The sequence below is a fragment of the Paramisgurnus dabryanus genome, chromosome 10, assembly GCF_030506205.2.
Source record: "Paramisgurnus dabryanus chromosome 10, PD_genome_1.1, whole genome shotgun sequence".
NCBI lineage: Eukaryota > Metazoa > Chordata > Actinopteri > Cypriniformes > Cobitidae > Paramisgurnus > Paramisgurnus dabryanus.
This window is the reverse complement of record NC_133346.1, coordinates 40,715,251-40,734,720: the sequence shown is the minus strand read 5'-3', so window position 1 is coordinate 40,734,720 and position 19,470 is coordinate 40,715,251. Positions and strand designations below refer to the sequence as shown.

Here is a 19,470-nt window from a genome sequence, read left to right as displayed (position 1 = left end):
ATTCTTACGAAAAACGGCGTTTAAACCCACACAGAGCGAACAAGAAAACATAGGCCTATGCTTACATACTGTACAATCGGCAAATTATATCTTTATTTGGTTTTACATATTTATATTTATAATACCTTTAATAATACCTTTCTTGCGCATATAGGCAGTGAGTGTTAGATTTTTTTATCCTTTCAGCCGTAATTCATAACTGTAAAAATATTCAGTGGCTTTGTAAATATCACTAAAATAATTGATTAAAGTAACTTATTAAAATCTCTTAATGTGACTTATGTATTTTTTAGTTGGTCAAACCAAAATAAATGACTAGAAATAGAACAGACATTTTTATTTAAAATGTACATATATGTAGGCCTATACTACATCTAATAAAATAGCGAACAGAGAATCTGCGCCTTTTGCCGACAAAAACACCTCTGAAGTGTTGAGTTTATGAATATTTACACTTACAATATGTACTTTGTGAAGTGTGTGTGTAAAATAATCAATTTAATAACATGTGGCTGTATAGACAAACTTGCCGCATCTCCTTCCAGGTATCTAATCTCACACGTTCCCATTCAACACTTTTCAAAACTTATTTATATAAAATCTAATTTAAAAATACAAAAAACTAAGTTTTAAGTTAAGACAATAATAAATTATACACCTTTCTGCTTTGTTTGAATTGACAAACATTTTATTCGCCACTGTCAGCACATTTTGTGATTGATTTACTGATTTATTACAGAAACTTGTCAGAAGCAAAGCTCTTGTACTAAAACTGAGTTTAAACCCACGTGGAGCAAACAAGAAAACAAAGGCCTATGCTTACATACTGTACAGTCGGCATATGATATCTTTTTTATTTAGTTTTACAGTTTTAAAAGTAACACAAAAGTTTTTAAGAGATTTATGTGGCATAAAGAAAGACATGAGAAAATTAGAGGTATGCAAAAGAGCACAGTTCAGATATTGTTAATTAAAGCGGTTTTATACACCTTTCTGCTTTGTTTAAATTGACAAGCATTTTATTCGCCACGGTCAACATGTTTTGTGATTAATTTACTGATTTATTACATAATATATATGTGTGTGTGTGTGTGTGTGTGTGTGTGTGTGTGTGTGTGTGTGTGTGTGTGTGTGTGTGTGTTAATATATCCATGATAACCTTAAACTTATTTCAAATAGAGCTCAACACTATAGGAAGAAGTTACAGTCAGGACCAGTGAGTGATTTTCTCTTCTTTTGTTATTTAATAACCTTTATTGACTTCAACAGGTACTGTTTATTAGGCTTTAAGACTGAATGCAATAAAATGTTCAAGCCAAAAGATGAACATGAGCTCATTTAAACTCTGTGCACGCGCGCTACGGGTGGATGAAGCGTTGTACCGCGCACGTGATGCATCACATTTTCAAGTTCAAGCTTAGCAGCAGTCCAGTAAAACACAGTGAATATAATCATTATACACTAAAAATATATCTTCAAGAATTAAATGGTGGCATTGAATTTTGTATATAAACACGCTGAATAACGGGAAGTGAATTACTGTAAGGGAGTGAAGGCAGCACATTAAATGTGGACACCCATGTGGCTCGGCTGCAGTATGTTTCTTGTCACTGCTACCGGATCCATGTACTATAGTGTCAAATCATAAAAGAAAGTTAAACTTTATATTTGGATCATTGGGATAATAAAAGTATAAACCAAAGTAAACTAGAATGTTATCGGGAACTAAACAGAAAATACAATCTGTCAGAATATCTCTCCACTGTTAGAGATGTAAAGCAGAGACGAAACCTCACTAAATACAGACTAAGGCTTCAGTCACACCAAAAGCGCTTTAAACGCTTGCAAACGCAAGGCGCGACGCACTGCCTTTTTTAAAAAAAGAGCAGTGCGACGCGGCTTTTCATATTGCTAAGCAACCACCGAGTCAGCTGTCTTGTCAATCAAATATTGAAGCGTGAGCGCTCTTTTGCTGTTAACTGTCATATCAGCAGAAACTTTAAAAAGAGGACGTTTGCTCTGACCTTGTTTGAGGGTGAGAGGTGCACAAACACACACAGAAGAGAGTGAGCGAGTGGTGTCCGGTTCTTCAAAGCAACTGTAACTTCCCTCACCACAACGTAAGGCCCGCCTCTCCCCTCATTCGATTGGACAATGGAAAGACACGAATGACGTCGGGCGCTTCTCCGCTCTCAGCGCTCCTTCAAAAACGCGTGCGCGGCAGGCGGCAAAAAACCGCAAGGCGCTCGGCGCGCATAAACAGCGCGCAAACGCGCCCTGCCCATAGAATATCATTCAAAAAAGGCGCCTGCAACTGCCATAAACGCTATTGGTGTGACTGGCCCCTCAGTGATCACCGTTTGGCAATAGAGAAAGGCCGACATAGACAAACATGGCTCCCAAAGAAGAGCGAATCTGTGTCCATTGTGACAGTGGTGAGATCGAAACAGAGACACACTTTCTCCTTTACTGTAAATATAAAGAGCTTAGAGAAAAACATTTTGACAAAATCTTAAAGCTCATACCAGAGTTTCATAGCCCTTCAGATTCAGATAAAATGAAGATGTTACTGGGGGAAGACAGACACCCATCAGCTGCTGCTAAGTTCATTTATCATTTACACACCATCAGAAATAATCTACAACCCTGATCTTGTACAGTACTTTTATTCTACCTCTCATGTGCCTCCGAAAATGTACATTTGTATATTTCAAATGTTTATATTTCAAAGTCTACTTTATATTGTAAATATCCTCTGATTCTTTTTTATTTTATTTGCAGTAGTACTTCATCCAAAACCCAAGCACCTTACCTTAATTGCACCTTAATATTTGTTACTATTGTGTTATTGTATGTTTCTTGTTTTATGTATAATGCTTTGGCACAATCATGCCAATAAATTTCTTTAAATTTAAATAGTGGAGTAGATAGAAGACGTTAGCAGATGGCCAAAAATAAAGTTGCCAGATACATATATATGTATATTAGTATTAGTGCAACCACGCGCAACAAACAGACATTTTGATGCTGGGAAACCATTTTGATAAACTTTCTGAGTTGCTAACACGTTAGAACCAATAGGGAATAACACCACTTCTATTGCTGAAATGCGCGTGCAGGCTATTTCACGTGAGCTGTAAAAGGGTCTTGTGGGGTACAGCACAGACTAGTGATGGGAAGTTCGGATCATTTTTCTGATTCGGATCTTTGAATCTCGTTCATCAAAATGAACGAATCTTTTTTTGAGTCATTTCGTTCTTTACGTTCATTTAAAATATGATTACCTATAATTTCACAAATTACCCCAAAATAACCACTTATGCAAACAAATATGACATTTCTAACAAGTTATGAGAAATAAAAATCCTTATTTCATTATTTCTTGACACAAGCTCTGAAACATACACAAGAGATAGAAATTATTAGCTTACTCCTAACTCAGTCCTCGTGTACAAGTCATGGTAATGCAGCCAAAGCCAAAATATAAGAAACGGAACTCCATATTTATCACATTTGTACGCCTCCTCTCGTGTCTAACTTACAGATGTTAGTTGTCAACTCGTCACTGTCTTACTGACTCTCTGTGTTCGGCCAGGCTGTGCCGTATGATATACAGCACAGGACCGGAAAGAGAAATGATTAGTTCATCATTCTCTTGAGTTTGGGACGAGTTCGAGTCTTTCGTTCTTCCTGTCAGCCTCATAGAGGCTATGCTGTCAGTACCGGAAAGATAAATGATTAGTTCATTCAAGTCTTGAGATCGGGTTCGGCCGGGTCCGAGTCCTTATGTCACGTGACCGCTGGTATATCACATTAAATACCACATTAGATTCGTATTATTGATTGCGTCTGAATGTATCCTATATTGTTTTATATTTAGTAAATTAAATACAAAATATGTGCAAAAACATTATTTGAAAAATAAAAGTTCCATCTTATTGAAGAACGAAAGACTCGGACCCGACCGAACCTGTCCTGAACTCGAGACTCAAGAGAACGATGAACTAATCATTTCTGTTTCAGATTCAGAGCCCATATGTTGCGCAATGCGCATGCGCGGTCAACACAAAATGAACGAATCACTCTCTGAGACAACTCGGTAGTCCCGAGTCATATTAAATCATATTACGAATCGTTCATGAACGACACACCACTAGCGCAGACCTGTTTACCTGTGAAATCACACTACTGCGAGATCTATGTAAAAGCATACTGAGTCATTTACTGTTGAATGGATTTCACAGTGCTAAGACGTCACATGTCGATCGGTCTGCACAGCGCAGCAAGAAGCCACACGAGCGCTGAGCGAGCATCAGAAAATGACAGAGGTCCGGTCAGGGAGTTAACTAAAAGATAAGATAAAATCTATAGAACATGCACATCAGTGTTTGATTTGTCTGGAGAAAAGGACAATTTGTTATCCAAAACAGCAATCCAACACAATACTATCATTATACTCAAATAAGTAGGGCCTATATGTACTGCTCCCAAAACAAATGTGATGTGTTTTTTGGGTTTGTTGTAATATGGAACTTGGTGTATTTCATGTATTTGTTAAGTGTCTCTGTCACGGCTAGTCCGTGACATGTTTTGTGTATTGCACTGATCCGTCTCACCTGGACTTTCATTGACTCATTACGCCAATACACAATACCTGTCATATGTTTAATGGTCTTTGTATTTATATGCCTTTGTTCTGTCACACCGGTTGCCGGATTATTGTCATTGATACTCTGTTTCCTGTGTTATGTTCCTGAGTTTCTGTCTTCACCATGTCAGCCCTCGTGTTTTTATTATTAAATGTTATTTATTTGGAACCTTGCGTTTGCGTCCTGTCATTACATCCCGATCGTGACAGAATTATCCGGCCAAACTGTACGCAGCGGGTTCACGGAGGGCGGCTCCCCCAGGAGTTTCGTCGAAGGGGAGTAGTGACATCGGGGTTCATTCCCCATCAGCCCTGATGTCTCTTGGGGACAACCGTGAGCGATCGCTCGCTCCTGCGGGCATGCGGGAGGAGGATCGGCCCAGGCGGTCCCCCAACGGTTGAGTCGTCGTTGACGGTCCCTCGGTGGAGCACCATCTTGCCGCGAGGGGATGGGAGTTGACTTCCGGGGGCATCTGATCGTCGACGATTCCCAGGAGGGGGGTAATTCGTCTGCCTCGGTTCTCGGAGCGATCCCTCCGGTTCTCCTGGCGCGGTCCGGCCAACCGTCCTGTTGGTCTCATTCCGGCGGCTGCCGGCTTCGCCAGGGTCCCCAAGCCCTCCACCCCTCCCTTGGACTCTCGCTACCAGACTTTCTTTTTGTTTTGTGTTTATGTGAGTGTCTGGTAGCCACTCGTAGAGGGAGGGGTTATGTCACGGCTAGTCCGTGACATGTTTTGTGTATTGCACTGATCCGTCTCACCTGGACTTTCATTGACTCATTACGCCAATACACCACACCTGTCATATGTTTAATGGTCTTTGTATTTATATGCCTTTGTCCTGTCACACCGGTTGCCGGATTGTTGTCATTTATACTCTGTCTGTTTCCTGTCTTATGTTCCTGAGTTTCTGTCTTCACCATGTCAGCCCTCATGTTTTTATTATTAAATGTTATTTATTTGGAACCTTGCGTTTGCGTCCTGTCATTACATCCCGATCGTGACAGTCTCATCATGACAACGGAATGCCCTCCCCCCGCACAGTCCTGCATTGAGAACCAGAAAAAAACGGTTTCTAACCATTTTATTTACATGTGAATAGTGATAGCACCCCATTAGGAGGGAGTGTAGCAGGGTTTTTGCGGGGTCTTTAGCTTAAGCCAGGACTAAAGGGCGATTTATAGTCGTGCGTAGGTCCTACGGCGTAGCTACGGCCCGTCAGGTAAAAAAACTGCGTCATAGGTATTTCCGTTTGAGACGGTGAAAACAAAGATGAGTTAACTCAAACTGAAACATAAGTCGCTGTTTATTTACTTCCATCAATGCTGGTCTTCTCAAATTATACACAACAAGTTGCTATTTCTTCTTTGTTTGTGGGTTTACTTGCTTAGCTTCTTCTTCTGTGACGACTTCTGCTGCTACTGTGGTTACACGCGTGATTACTGCCAACCAGCCGTTTCGCGTGTGTTTGCACGTCGACGCGGACGGCGACGCACAAGTATAAATGAAAACCGACTCGGAACCTACGCCGTCGCTGCTACGCCGTAGGACCTACGCACGACTATAAATCGCCCTTAAGCCTTAGTTTAAATAGGAAATATAACTAGTTTTAACAAACTAATGCCTTACTAAAAAACATTTGTCTGCATTTTGAGGCAAAACAAAGGGTACTGCCATGGCCGTCCGGACCTCTGTAATTTTCTGATGCTTGTCTTATTTGACTCAACGCTCAGCGCTCGTTTGGCTTCTTGCGGCGCTGCACAGACCGATCGGACGGCATGTGACGTCTTAGCACCTCGAGACAGTACATGACTCCGTATGCTTTTGAATAGATCTCGTGGTAGTGTGATGTCACAGGCCAACAGGTTTGTGCTGCGCCCCATTAAGTAAGATAAAGTGAAAATTATTCCTAGATGACCAATAAAATCATACCAGGCAGACAGCAAAGGGGACGGATACCTCAGTTAGTGGAATTGCAACAGAATAAATTGGGTTCACATCACACCCTGCCGGAGCTCCGGTCCATCTCCTTCAGCAATAGGTCAGGCTGAACGTCTCTCTCTGCTCCGCGCCAAAGTATGCGCTGCGCTCTGGTGCGTGTGAAATGACGCAAAGCGAATAAAAATGTTTTCATTCATAGGCTTCACACTCGTGCTTGCAGGGCACCCTCGACATTTTGAGAAAATCATGCTTCTCAGAGGTCCTATCTGAGAAATGTGATCCCGTCCGGATGCAAACATCTGTGTTTTCTCGCAATATCTTTTGAAAATGCGTTTCTTTTCGTGTTTTGGCAAAAGTGATCTGCCGAAAGGTCTTACTAACGCGCGTATATAGTACTTCCTGAGTCCCATTCATTCAGATAGCCTATGGATGTTTTTTCCATTCGGCGGAATAAAAGAATTAAATCAAGACGAGCTGAATATCATACACTGTTAAGACTGGACAAAACGTCGGTAGCTAGTTTTGTTTGTGTTCAGCTTGGGAGTTATTCTCGGTTTAACATAAAATGGGAATAATAATACAACAGAATATTTGGCATTGGGGCAAGCAGAACATAATTTCACAAATCAGAATCAATAGACTTTGATGTTTTTACATGCAAAAAGCAGTGCGCCGCAGATTCACAGCCTAAAAGAAGTCTGAACGTGAAACCGTCAAACTTACACCTCATTGCTACTCGTTCTGGATTTACCAATAAATAAATACTTCATGTGTGTTAAAACAGCCATATTTGTTATTTAAAAAGCAAACATATATGATGGATAATAAAAGCAATAGATTTGATTTACTTATTAGCCTAAATTAAAAGTATAACATACAAATTCCCAGTGAAACACCAGTGCGAAGTGAAACATGATAATATAAAAAGCACAACAATAAAGAAAGGCACAATACAACCATGTGAAAGCTATTAAAAAACTTCAGATGCAAAAAGGAACTAAATGTAAAATTGAATAAATTAGTTAATGATATTGCGCAAATGCTCTCGGTCTCTTCAAGGTCTACGCGAATTAGTGGTTTGTTATAAGTCTCTTCTAATTGCACAGAAAAAATGAATCAAATGATGCGCATTTGAGTCTGATTTTTATGGAGAATAGGCTATGTGACCGTTTAACCCCACGTGGACCGAACAAGAAAACGTATGCTTACATGAAGTCCGTGTATGACATCTCCTTTATTTAGTTTGACATATTTTATTTTTATGCATTTAATAATACCGCAAGATCATAATTTATACACTGTAAAAATTATTCAGTGGCTTTGTAAATGTAGGCTATCTAAAATAAATGATTAAAGTAACTTAATAAAATCTTTTAATGTCAGTTTTTTCAGATTTTTATTTTGTTGGACAAATCAAAATAAATGACTAGAAATAGATTATTTGGGTAAAATGTACATATTTTATTTGATGTATACACCTTAATAATATAAGTATTTACTTTACAGATTGTTTTAATCAATATATTTGAGAAGGTCAGGGTTATATATATTTAAGTTTTTAAAACTGTAATAATTGCTTTCTTCAAATTAATATTATTTGTATTTAACATCAACTTAAAAAAATGTATGTTTTACGTCTAACTTGAACTATGATTTACTTACTATTTTACCTTGATATTATTTGAGTAAATGTAGGCAAAAAAATTTAATAATAATAAGTAGAACAGCGCCTTTTGCCGATGACAAACATCTTGCATTACAACAATGTTCAAGCTATTAATAACGTTTAGATGCAAAAATGAACTAAATATAAAATTTGATAAACTAGTTAATGATATTCCGCAAATGCTCTGGGTCTCTTCAAAGGTCTTCGCGAATTATTTTGTTATAAGACTAAGTTATCACATCACATCTCTTCTACTGTAAGTACACAAAAAATAAGACAAATGATCCACGTTTAAGTTGGATTTTTATGAAGAATATTTGAGTGTTTATGTAACTGACAAAAGAAAACTTCGCCAACCAAATGTTTGCCAAAAAGCGTGCATGTGACATCAAAGTACTGCCAAAGCACCGAGAATCCCTGTCATGTTACTTCAATATCATATAGTATGCTCAAAGCATAAAGTTGAGCACATATATTGTCGTCAGTATGGCTTACTTGAAACACGAGTGCCATCTACAGGTTTTTGTATTTCCTGTGTCCCCCACCGAACCCCCCTTCTACGGGATCTCCCAGAATTTCGGAAGTGCTCGCGGCATTCTGCTCTCTGAGACGCGCATTTTTAAAGGCCACATCTGTATATCATTTATTCCAAAGTGTGATATGGAGCTTTTGGATACTGAAATAAAAACTACTGTCCAAAAAGGTCTAGTTTGTGGTCAGGACTGTGAGCAGGCCTAGTACTCTTAAAAATGCAATTACCCAATTACCTTCTCGTCGAGAAGATGGTGTCAATTGCGTTGAGAGACCAGTTGATCAAATCCATGAAACGAGAGGAGCAAAGCAGGGAAGGTTACAGGGAGGAGAGGAGATAAAATGTGACCGTCTTCGCTGAGAGCCAAACGAGAAGAGATTATATAACGAGAATTTGAATTATATTTTATTAATTATATATTATAATATCATATGTTTGTTACATACTTCATTTATTATTTACTTATTATTGATTTAAGTCCATTATTAATAATAACCTATGTGAAAACATATGTATATTCTAATACATAAATAACTAGTTGCGTCATTACTATGATTGCATGCTCATGGGTCTGTAATCATCTCTAGTAGAGGATAAATTTGGTAGTAGGTGACGGAGTCAAATATACTGAAAGTAGTCGCCCTAAAAATGGATCAATTTAGTCAGCTGTATGCAAACCATCTTGCCAGATTTTGCTATCTCAGTTTTCCTTCTTGCAAAGTGATTAAATCTGACTTTGCAATACCACAAGGAGGCCATATTCACCAGAACATAAATGTTGTTAATTTCAACACATGTATCAAACATATGGTTTAGTCCCTCCAGAACGTGATTATGTGATCGCATGTTGTAATGCATAATCAGCCAAAGTCTGCATATTTATGCGGGGGCCGCATATGTTCAAATATGCAGCACTTTCATTGCAGATTTCCGTGCGCAAAATATGCGACAGTTTTCCTCAACCCTGGCCCCCACAAATAGATTTTTCATGATTACAATTTACATTTATATTTTACTGTTTAAAAAACGGCTTAATTCATTGTTGCAAACATTCAGCGCGCCTCCCCCCTCCCTTTCTCTCTCATGTTGCATGCAGAGCGCGCCTCTTTCTACATAACAGTGTAAAGGTGACGGTGTTTTCAATGTCTGTTCCTCAGTATACTTTCTTTTTCGCATAAGCGTCAACAGTCACAGATGTTACTGACAGAGAAGATGGCTGATCGAGTTTATCATGACTTGACAAAAGGTTAGCATTAGTGTTTCCCACACACACACACGTTATCTCCCTCTATATGCTGTATGCCAGCGCACGTGTTTTGTAGTAACTCAGTTTAACAGTTACAGTGTATTCTATCATATTTCTGAATTTGCACCGAATTTTTATTTTTTTTATTATACCTTTATTTAACCAGGGAATAAAATCACATTGAGATAAATATCTCATTTACAAGTGAGCCCTGGCCAAGGTAGCAGCACACAATAGACAACATAAAAACAGTTCCCTTTTAGTCGGTCACTATGACGTCACGTCGTGACCGACAAATTGGGAACCGCTTCCCAGGTGACCTATCTACTTCGAGAACTATGAAAACGCCAATGAACTTGGCATGCGGGTATTTGCATAATGCCGGCGCCGCCCCGCCAGGTGCGTATATAAGCCACAGGTGCACAATACCAAATCAGCTTTTTGCTTTGAGGCAGGCAGACATCTGCTTACGAGAAGCTGTCAAAACTGATCTTCGTAGATCCTGTTCTTTGAAGGAAAGAAAAAAATCTCAGCTTGCTGAAGTTGGTTGGGCAATAACACCTCAGCGGAGGCTCGCAGTGTTTCTCCACCCTTCTCTCTCTCTATCTGTCTCTTTATTTTAGGACTTGAGTTCGAGTGAGTGCGTTGCCTCTCCCTGTGTGTTTCACCAGCTCGCACAAAAGAGTGATTTCCCTAAAAGAGCAGCACGTTTGAGCTTTGTGTCTTTTTAAAGACACCCACTCATTCGTGTCACGGTCGGGGTCGTCTTTTTAAAGATGGATTTGCGTCCGTGCTCGGTTTCTGGATGCGGTGTGTTCATCGCCCCCCGGGATGGCCACGAGCGCTTTCTTTCGTGTCTGGGGCTCCAGCACGAAGAGGCAGCGTTGTGTGATAGCTCATGCTCCATCTGCGAGGGCATGACTATAGCGGATTTGCGGAGACGGCACCCGCCTTCCAAGTCTGGTGCTGCTAAGGGCGAAGGAGGTGCCGATGGAGACGAGTGGACCGTGTTCTACTGTGTCCTCGCGCTCAGTCGAGCCTCCACCGGACACGATGTCCACCGTAACGTCGGAGGGGGGGTTGTCAGCCTTGGACGTCGATCCAGTCCTGAGTTCGACCCCGAGATGGCAGCCATGCTCGCTCGGGCGGCGGTCGGCTTGGAGTGGACTGAACCTCCCCCACCCAAACCGTCCCGCCTCGATGATTGGTACTTCGGGGGTGCCAGGGCTTCTCAGTCCTCGCCCCCGGTGCCCTTCTTCCCTGAGGTGCATGAAGAGCTGACGCGGTCATGGAAAAACCCCGTTTCCGCCCAGAACCGGCCGTTTCAGCCTTCACCCCTCACCTCTCTCGAGGGTGGAGATGCCAGGGGGTATACTGGTATCCCGTCAGTGGAGCGGCCGGTCGCGATGCAGTTGTGTCCGGCCGGTGTCGCTTCCTCCTGGCAGGACCAGCCTACTCTCCCCTCACGGGCCTGTAAGCAGTCTTCGGTGCTGACCGGTGCTGCTTACAAAGCCTGTGGGGAGGCAGCTTCAGCCCTGCATGCGATGGCATTGCTGCAGGTTCGCAGGTTCACCAAGCTAAGGCTCTGAGGGACCTGCACGCGGGAGGTCACGACTCTGCGGAGTTCTCTGTCGGACGTGCGATGTCTACCCTGGTAGTCCAGGAACGCCATCTCTGGCTGTGTCTGGTGGACATGAAGGATGCTGATAAGACCCGGCTCCTGAATGCTCAGGTTTCCCAGACCGGCCTGTTCGGCGAGACTGTCGAGGAGTTTGCCCAGCAATTCTCCGCGGCCAAGAAGCAGACTGAGGCCATCGCTCAGATCATGCCACGTTGGAAGGGTCCTGCCCCGTCCACGTCGGCACCTCAGCCTGCTCCTCGCCAAGGGCGTCCTGCGGCGGCCACCTCCGTTCCTCCCCGGGGCTCTTCTAAGAAGTGAGGAACCAGTCGTCAGCAGCCTGCCCCGCCCGCTCCGAAGGGTGGAAAGAGGAGATCGAAGCGGCCCTGAGACAGGCGACCTAGAGATGGAGGGGATCGCTTTTCGGGAGATGGTGAAGGCACCACTCCCCCCACTGGAGGAGGGCCGGTTGGGGAATCCTTTAATTCACATGTACAGCGCTTTGGATGGCCTTAGGTCTGTTAAAAGCGCTATATAAATGCAGTCCATTTACCATTAACCATCTATCGACCTGAAGGACGCGCACTTCCACGTATCAATTCTCCCCCGGCACAGGACATTTCTCCGCTTTGCGTTCGAGGGGCGAGCATACCAGTACAAAGTCCTCCCATTCGGGCTCTCTCTGTCGCCCCGTATATTCACCTAAGTAGTGGAGGTGGCTTTAAAACCCCTGAGAGAGAAAGGTGTGTGCATTCTCGCGTATTTAGACGATTGGCTCATAATAGCTCAAACAGGTCAGACGCTGTGCGATCACAGAGATTTAACTTTAGACACCTCGCTTGTTTGGGTCTTTGGGTCAACTGGGAAAAGAGCAAGCTTTGCCCCGTGCAGAGAATCTCTGTTCTCGGGATGGAACTGGACTCGGTTGATTTGACAGCTCGTTTAACATAAGCGCCTGTACAGTCGATTCTGACTTGCCTGAATACATTCAAGACCAAGAGCGCGGTCCCGCTGAAACAATTTCAGAAGCTCCTGGGGCATATGGCAGCAGCTGCAGCTGTGACACCACTCGGGCTGCTCGTCCGTTACAGCAACAAGTTACGGGGCAAAGATGTATTAATTCGCACAGACAATACTGCGACCGTTGCGTACATCAATCGTCAAGGCGGTTTACGCTCGCGTCACCTGTCGCATCTCGCCCGTCACCTCCTCACTTGGAGTCAGAAGAATTTAAGGTCTCTTTGTGCCATTTACATTCCGGGCACGCTCAATGTAGAGGCGGATGCGCTCTGTCGGGCTGCGCATCCCGGCGAATGGCAACTCCACCCCACAGCGGTTCAGCAGATTTGGAGATGTTTCGGCAAAGCGCAGATAGATCTGTTTGGTTCCCCAGAGACGGCCCATTGTCACCTATTCTATTCACTAGCCGACGACTTGCTCGGCGTGGATGCATTGGCACACAGCTGGTCGTAAAACATGCGCAAATACGCGTTCCCTCCGGTGAGCCTCATTGCGCAAACCCTATACAAGATCCGGGGGGACGAGGAGAGCGTGATGTTGGTTGCACCGTATTGGATAACCAGGAGTTGGTTTCCAGAACTCTCTCTCCTCGCGACAGCCCCTCCTTGGAAGATTCCCCTGAGGAAGGGCCTTCTTTCTCAACAAGAGGGCACATTATGGCACCCGCGCCCCGACCTGTGGAACCTCCATGTGTGGTCTCTGGACGGGGCACGGAGGATTTTGAGTGATTAACCGCAAGAGGTATCTAACACTATTGCTGCTGCGCGAGCGCCGTCTACGAGGCAGGCTTACGCACTTAAATGGAACCTGTTTGTCGACTGGTGTTCTTCCCAACGTGAGAACCCCTGAGAATGCCCGATTAGTGTTGTGCTTTTGTATCTCCAGCGTCGTTTGGAGAATTGGCTGTCACCATCCACTATTAAGGTCGATATCGCTGCGATATCAGCTCACCATTCACCCGTAAACGGTAGGACAGTGAGTCAGCACGACCTGGTCATTAGATTTCTCAGAGGCGCTCGAAGGCTGAATCTTTTGCGTCCTCCCTCTATTCCTCCTTGGGACCTGTCCTTGGTGCTAAAATCACTCCAGGAAGCCCCGTTTGAGCCTCTGCATAGTACGAGTGTTAAATTTCTTACTATGAAGACTTTAACTCTCCTTGCTTTGGCTTCTGTTAAGAGGATAGGAGATATTCATGCATTTTCGGTCGATGATTCGTGCCTTCAGTTCGGGCCAGCGGCATCCAGCGTAACACTGAGACCCCGGCCCGGCTTCGTGCCCAAAGTTCCCACCACTCCTTTCAGAGATCAGGTGGTGAACCTGCAAGCGCTGCCTTTGGAGGAGGCAGACCCAGCCATGGCTTTGTTGTGCCCTGTTCGTGCACTACGTGTGTATATAGACAGGACGCAAAGCTTTAGGACCTCAGACCAGCTCTTTGTTTGTTTCGGTGGTCAGCAGAAAGGGAAAGCTCTCACCAAGCAGAGGATGTCCCATTGGATTGTGGATAATAAAGCCCTTGCATATCAGAAGCAAGACGTGCCTTGTCCATTTCATTTACGTGCTCACTCTACACGCAGTGTGGCATCATCTTGGGCACTGGCTCGCGGTTCCTCGCTAACGGATATTTGTAGAGCTGCAGGCTGGGCGACACCTAATACGTTCACAAGATTCTATAGTGTTCGTGTCGAGCCGGTATCCACTCGGGTTCTTTATGTGAACTAGTTAAGAACATCGAGGGTCGGCTCGTGTGTCGGCTTGGAGCCTCTATTTTGGTGCTGCACATTTGCACCATTATGAAAGGCTGTCGAGGCAAAAACGTTACAAAAACAGTTTTTGGCTCTCCTCCACCACCATGATAGCCGATGTTGCGGGGGAAAAAGCTGTCAGCCTATCACTGATGTATTCTCTGTAAACCTGTGTAGGCTAGGCGCCCGCATTTGTCCCCTATGTGGGGTTCATTTGTGTGTATAGTCCTCGTTTTTCCTTAGCAGAGCTTGCTCTGCATCTCTCTGCATACCATGTATTGTTCAGAGACTTCTTGAGCAACCTATCGGTTGTTTCATATTTTTTATGTCATCCATTCAACCTTCTTAGGGGATGGCTTCTGCAGGGTTCTAGCTCCGCTCAGTTTAGACGCTTCCCCAGTTCGCTGGTTCACTATCGTGGGTTAAGGATCAGGTAGTGACCGGCCTGCTGCATTTCGCCTTAGGTTCCGCCCCTTATGTGGAGGGTGGAGGGCTTTTACAGACACTGGAAGGGTTCAGCTGCAGTGGCGTTTTGGTAGGGATTCCCAATTCGTCGGTCACGACGTGACGTCGTAGTGACCGACTGAAAGGGAACGTCTCGGTTACGTATGTAACCCTCGTTCCCTGAAGGAAGGGAACGGAGACGTCACGTCCCGTTGTCACAGTTTGCTGTTCCATTGCTGTTTTCAGTCCGGGCACTGTTGCTCGGCTTCTCAGCAATAATATAGCTGATTTGGTATTGTGCACCTGCGGCTTATATTCGCACCTGGCGGGGCGGCGCCGGCATTATGCAAATACCTGCATGCCAAGTTCATTGGTGTTTTCATAGTTCTTGAAGTAGATAGGTCACCCGCGAAGCGGTTCCCAATTCGTCGGTCACAACGTGACGTCTTCGTTCCCTTCCTTCAGGAAACGAGGGTTACATACGTAACCGAGATGATTTAGTAAATAGAACAATATTCCCAACAATAAATAAGATTAAGAACAAGTGCAGACAGTTTGGAATGTTTGGTTAAGATACAGCTTAAACTCATTCATAGAGATACACTCAATTTCAGTGATCTTTGGATCTCATTCCAAGCATTTGATGCACTATAAGTAAAAGCAGTTTTTTCAAACTTCATTAAAGGAACATTTAAAAGAAAACATTTACTCAAAAGCAGATTATACCCTTGACTACTGAAAGTTAGTAGACTATTCATGTAAATAGGAAGCTGGCCAACTATGGCCTTATCCAAATATAAGCCAATGCTTGTATCTTCTCAAGTGAAGCGAAGGCCAACCTACCATTTCATACAATACACAGTGATGAGTATATTGATTGGTACGAGTTATAAATCTTAAAGCAGAACGATAAACAGAGTCCAATGATTGTAAAAGAGCCTTAGTGGTATTTCTATAAAAAACATCTCCATAATCTAAGACTGGTAAGAAGGTAGCCAACTTTCTCTTTCACCAACTTTCTCTTTGCCGACTGAGAAAAACAAGCACTATTTCTAAAGTAAAACCCCAGTTGTAACCTTAACTTAAACAACAAATGTTTTACATGTAGCTTAAATGATAAATCCCCTTCCAGGGTTGCTGCAGGTTTCACCAAGTCAAATTTAAGACTTTTTAAGACCTTTTTAAGACCATTATGAGTGAAATTTAAGACCAATGCGACACAATGATCTCAGAAATTCTCAAAACATATTTTTATTATTTCTTTTTTTTTACAAATAAAATCCACTAATATGGGAAGATCAGTATGGTCAGCTGCTGATATGTGCCTTGTTAACCTGTTTTACACTTTCTCCACCCATACGTTATATGCATAAATATGCGCTATACCGCCATCGCATTTATTCATAATTAAATGAAAAGGAAATTTACAATTAAAAGGCTGTTCCTGGTTTGTTTTGTGTTGCTAACAAGGCCATTTCTAAATCCGAAGGCTGTAGCTCCAGAGGTTGCATTTGTAGGCTGCATATACCTAAGTGAAAACTGTGTAACACTAAAGTTGACTTCTTGTTGGTGGCTCGGGACTCGACGGCTGACTGTTTAAGTTGATTTTCAATAAAGCAGTGTTGATTTTTTCGCAGGTAAGCCACGGGCTAGTTGGTTAAACTAATACAGAAAATATTTTTGCTTATAAACAACTGAATTTAAGGTTTGTTTCTCCCCAAACCTACAGTATACAGTCAGATCAAAACACTTGAAATATAGCTTATGGCATGAATTTCTTGGATTAAAACAGTCTACATTCGTATTCCTTTTTTTAAAAAATAATGATTAAAAACTGTATTGAAGTGACATTCAGTGACACGCGAAGTGCAGAACTTTTCTTTTTAGAGGCCCACCCATCAAATACTTTCTTCCTCCGTCACGGATTAGTTCTACCAGAAAGACTCGAAGATAGGTTAAGACTTGACATATGAGTTTATTTAACAGTAGTTAGCAACCAAGGTTAGAATGTAACACAGTATAGTTCTTTGGCGTAGGCCCCGACCATAGTTCAAATCCGGGGGTCACGGATTCTTGCGGTTCCTGTCTGAAGATGAAGACGGGCCAGAATCTAATCCCCCTTGAGTATGGACGGAACCGACCTGTTGATGGTGGTAGGGAGGGTGGGTTGTTAATGCTGGCATCAGTATCTGCGAACGCAAAGACAGGTGAGTACGAGGCTTATATACTCTCAGTATCAGGGGTGATTGATTGCGCCTTGTGACATGAATGACGTAACATTCGAGTTTCCTGGTAGAACTTACGCTACGCTACGCTAAAGCTACCATTTCTACCAGAAAGACTCGAAGATAGGTTAAGACTTGACATATGAGTTTATTTAACAGTAGTTAGCAACCAAGGTTAGAATGTAACACAGTATAGTTCTTTGGCGTAGGCCCCGACCATAGTTCAAATCCGGGGGTCACGGATTCTTGCGGTTCCTGTCTGAAGATGAAGACGGGCCAGAATCTAATCCCCAAAAATTGATCGCAATGATCGGTACCCACCAGTGTTTCTTTGAGGTTCCTGAAACAGATAAGAGAAATTGTTATCTACTGACATTGAAGGATGCCATAAGAGGCCATGGGATTACCGCTTAGGCCATAGAAGGCAGCGATATGCCCCAGAGAGATAGGCTGGAGAGATAGGCCGCATGGGCCGTAGAAGGCAACGATATGCCTAGTGGGAAAAAGCCACATAGGCTTTAGAAGGCAACGATATGCCAGACAGAGATAGGCCGCACAGGCCACAGAAGGCAACGATATGCCTAATGGGAAAATGCCGCGTAGGCTTTAGAAGGCAACGATATGCCAGACAGAGATAGGCCGCGTAGGCCATAGAAAGCAACGATATGCCTAGTGAGAAAAGGCCACGTAGGCCTTTGGAAGGCAACGATATGCCAGAGAAATAGGCCGCGTAGGCCATAGAAGGCAACGATATGCCAGATAGAGATATATGCCAGATAGAGATAGGCCGCGTAGGCCATAGAAGGCAACGATATGCCAGATAGAGATAGGCCGCGTAGGCCATAGAAAGCAACGATATGCCGAGTGAGAAAGGCCGCATGGCCATAGAAGGCAACGATATGCCGTGTTGAGAGAGGCTGTGTAGGCCATGAAGGGCAAAGATATGCCAGGGTTAGATAGGCCGCATAGGCCGTGGAAGGCAACGATATGCCCAGTAGGAAAAGCCAACAGGTTAGCTTGCAATAAGATTCACCACCACCAGTATTGACAAAAGGTACATACCATTAACGTGTCCGTAAATGTCAATCATAATATCAGCAGTAGAGGATATCCGTAGAAGGATGCCACGTTAGGCTTGATAGCAGAGAGGCCGCGAAGGCCACAGAAAGCAACGTTATGCCAGAGTGAGGAATGATATAAATGGCAAGGGCCATGATTTAGCATGGTTAAATACACCACCACCACCAGTAGTTTGCTTAAACATACCTTGATTATTGCTTGCCATTATTGAATTGAATGTCATAGTGTTTTCCTGCATACGGTGAAATTAGGAGCGCGGCTCCTGATGAAGAGAGACAATTTATGTATGCATGCTTTTATATTGTCATTATAAAAGTAGGGAGAAGATTAGAGGTTACAAACGATCTGACTGATGCTAAAGATTGCACGGTGTCACTGTTGTGTCTTGCGTTTCCCCTGTCTTGTACTCTTTATTTGAAGTTCTTTAATGTCATCCATGTCTGTAGTTCGTTGGTCCTTGTTCTAGATTGTTTCCCAGGTGTGTCTTGATATCTTGTTTACCCACATGAATACAGTCCTTGTGTTTCAGTTGTCCTTTGAGTATAGTTTGCTGTCATCACTTTTTGGTCCTGTATTCTGGTCTTCATTCTGGTTCTGCTTTGTGGACTTTTGGGTTTTTAAGAAATAAACCATTGCATTTGGATCCGTTGCCTTGTCTTGCTTGCTTCGCCATGACACACAGATGATTATATAAAATTCTCCGTTTACGATATAAATTAAGAACCCCCAAAAACTGAGGAGCGGTATCAGTAGGGTTGTGCAGTTGATAGATGGACGTGCTCCGAAAGTAATAGCCATCTAGATGAAAGTTTACAGCTTAAACTTTGACTAACCATAATAGCATGATTAAACGTGACAGTTTTGTGCTAACAGTCTTACATGATATGCACTTAAGAAGTTCTGAATTATTTGTTTAATGAAGATCCTACGCCACGCTGGCAATCCAGAAACGATCGAAGACCGCACCATACACGACTGCGGACGTGAAACGTGACGACCTGCGTGCACGCGGCAAGTGTGCACGGCCCAGTGCTAACAAAAGCCAATTCTTGTACATGTAGCAATTATGCATGTTCAAATCCTTGCAGCCGTATGCGATTAGAGTTCCTGGAAGTCGATAAAGAGCCCTGATGGTAATGCAGGCACTGAAATAAAGCACTTATAGAACTGCATATCCATAGTCTGTGTAAAAACATGTATATAGTTTAAAAATAGCTTGCTTCATGTAAGCAGCCGCGCTGTTATGATGTTCTAAATCCTAGCAGCCGGTGTAATGTGGTTGTATGTAAAGTTGATGCAGGTTTCGCTA

At 43.1% G+C, this 19,470-nt stretch overlaps 1 long non-coding RNA gene across 1 annotated transcript; it reads right to left on the bottom strand.

The window, feature by feature from the left end:
* Nucleotides 1–16,811: 16,811 nt before the first annotated feature.
* On the bottom strand, nucleotides 16,812–18,690 carry LOC135718144 (uncharacterized). Its single transcript, XR_010520584.1, has 2 exons — nucleotides 18,144–18,690; nucleotides 16,812–17,421 (listed from the first exon to the last, which is right to left on the bottom strand). It is a non-coding gene; the product is annotated as an uncharacterized lncRNA (long non-coding RNA).
* Between the last annotated feature and the right edge of the window lie 780 nt (nucleotides 18,691–19,470).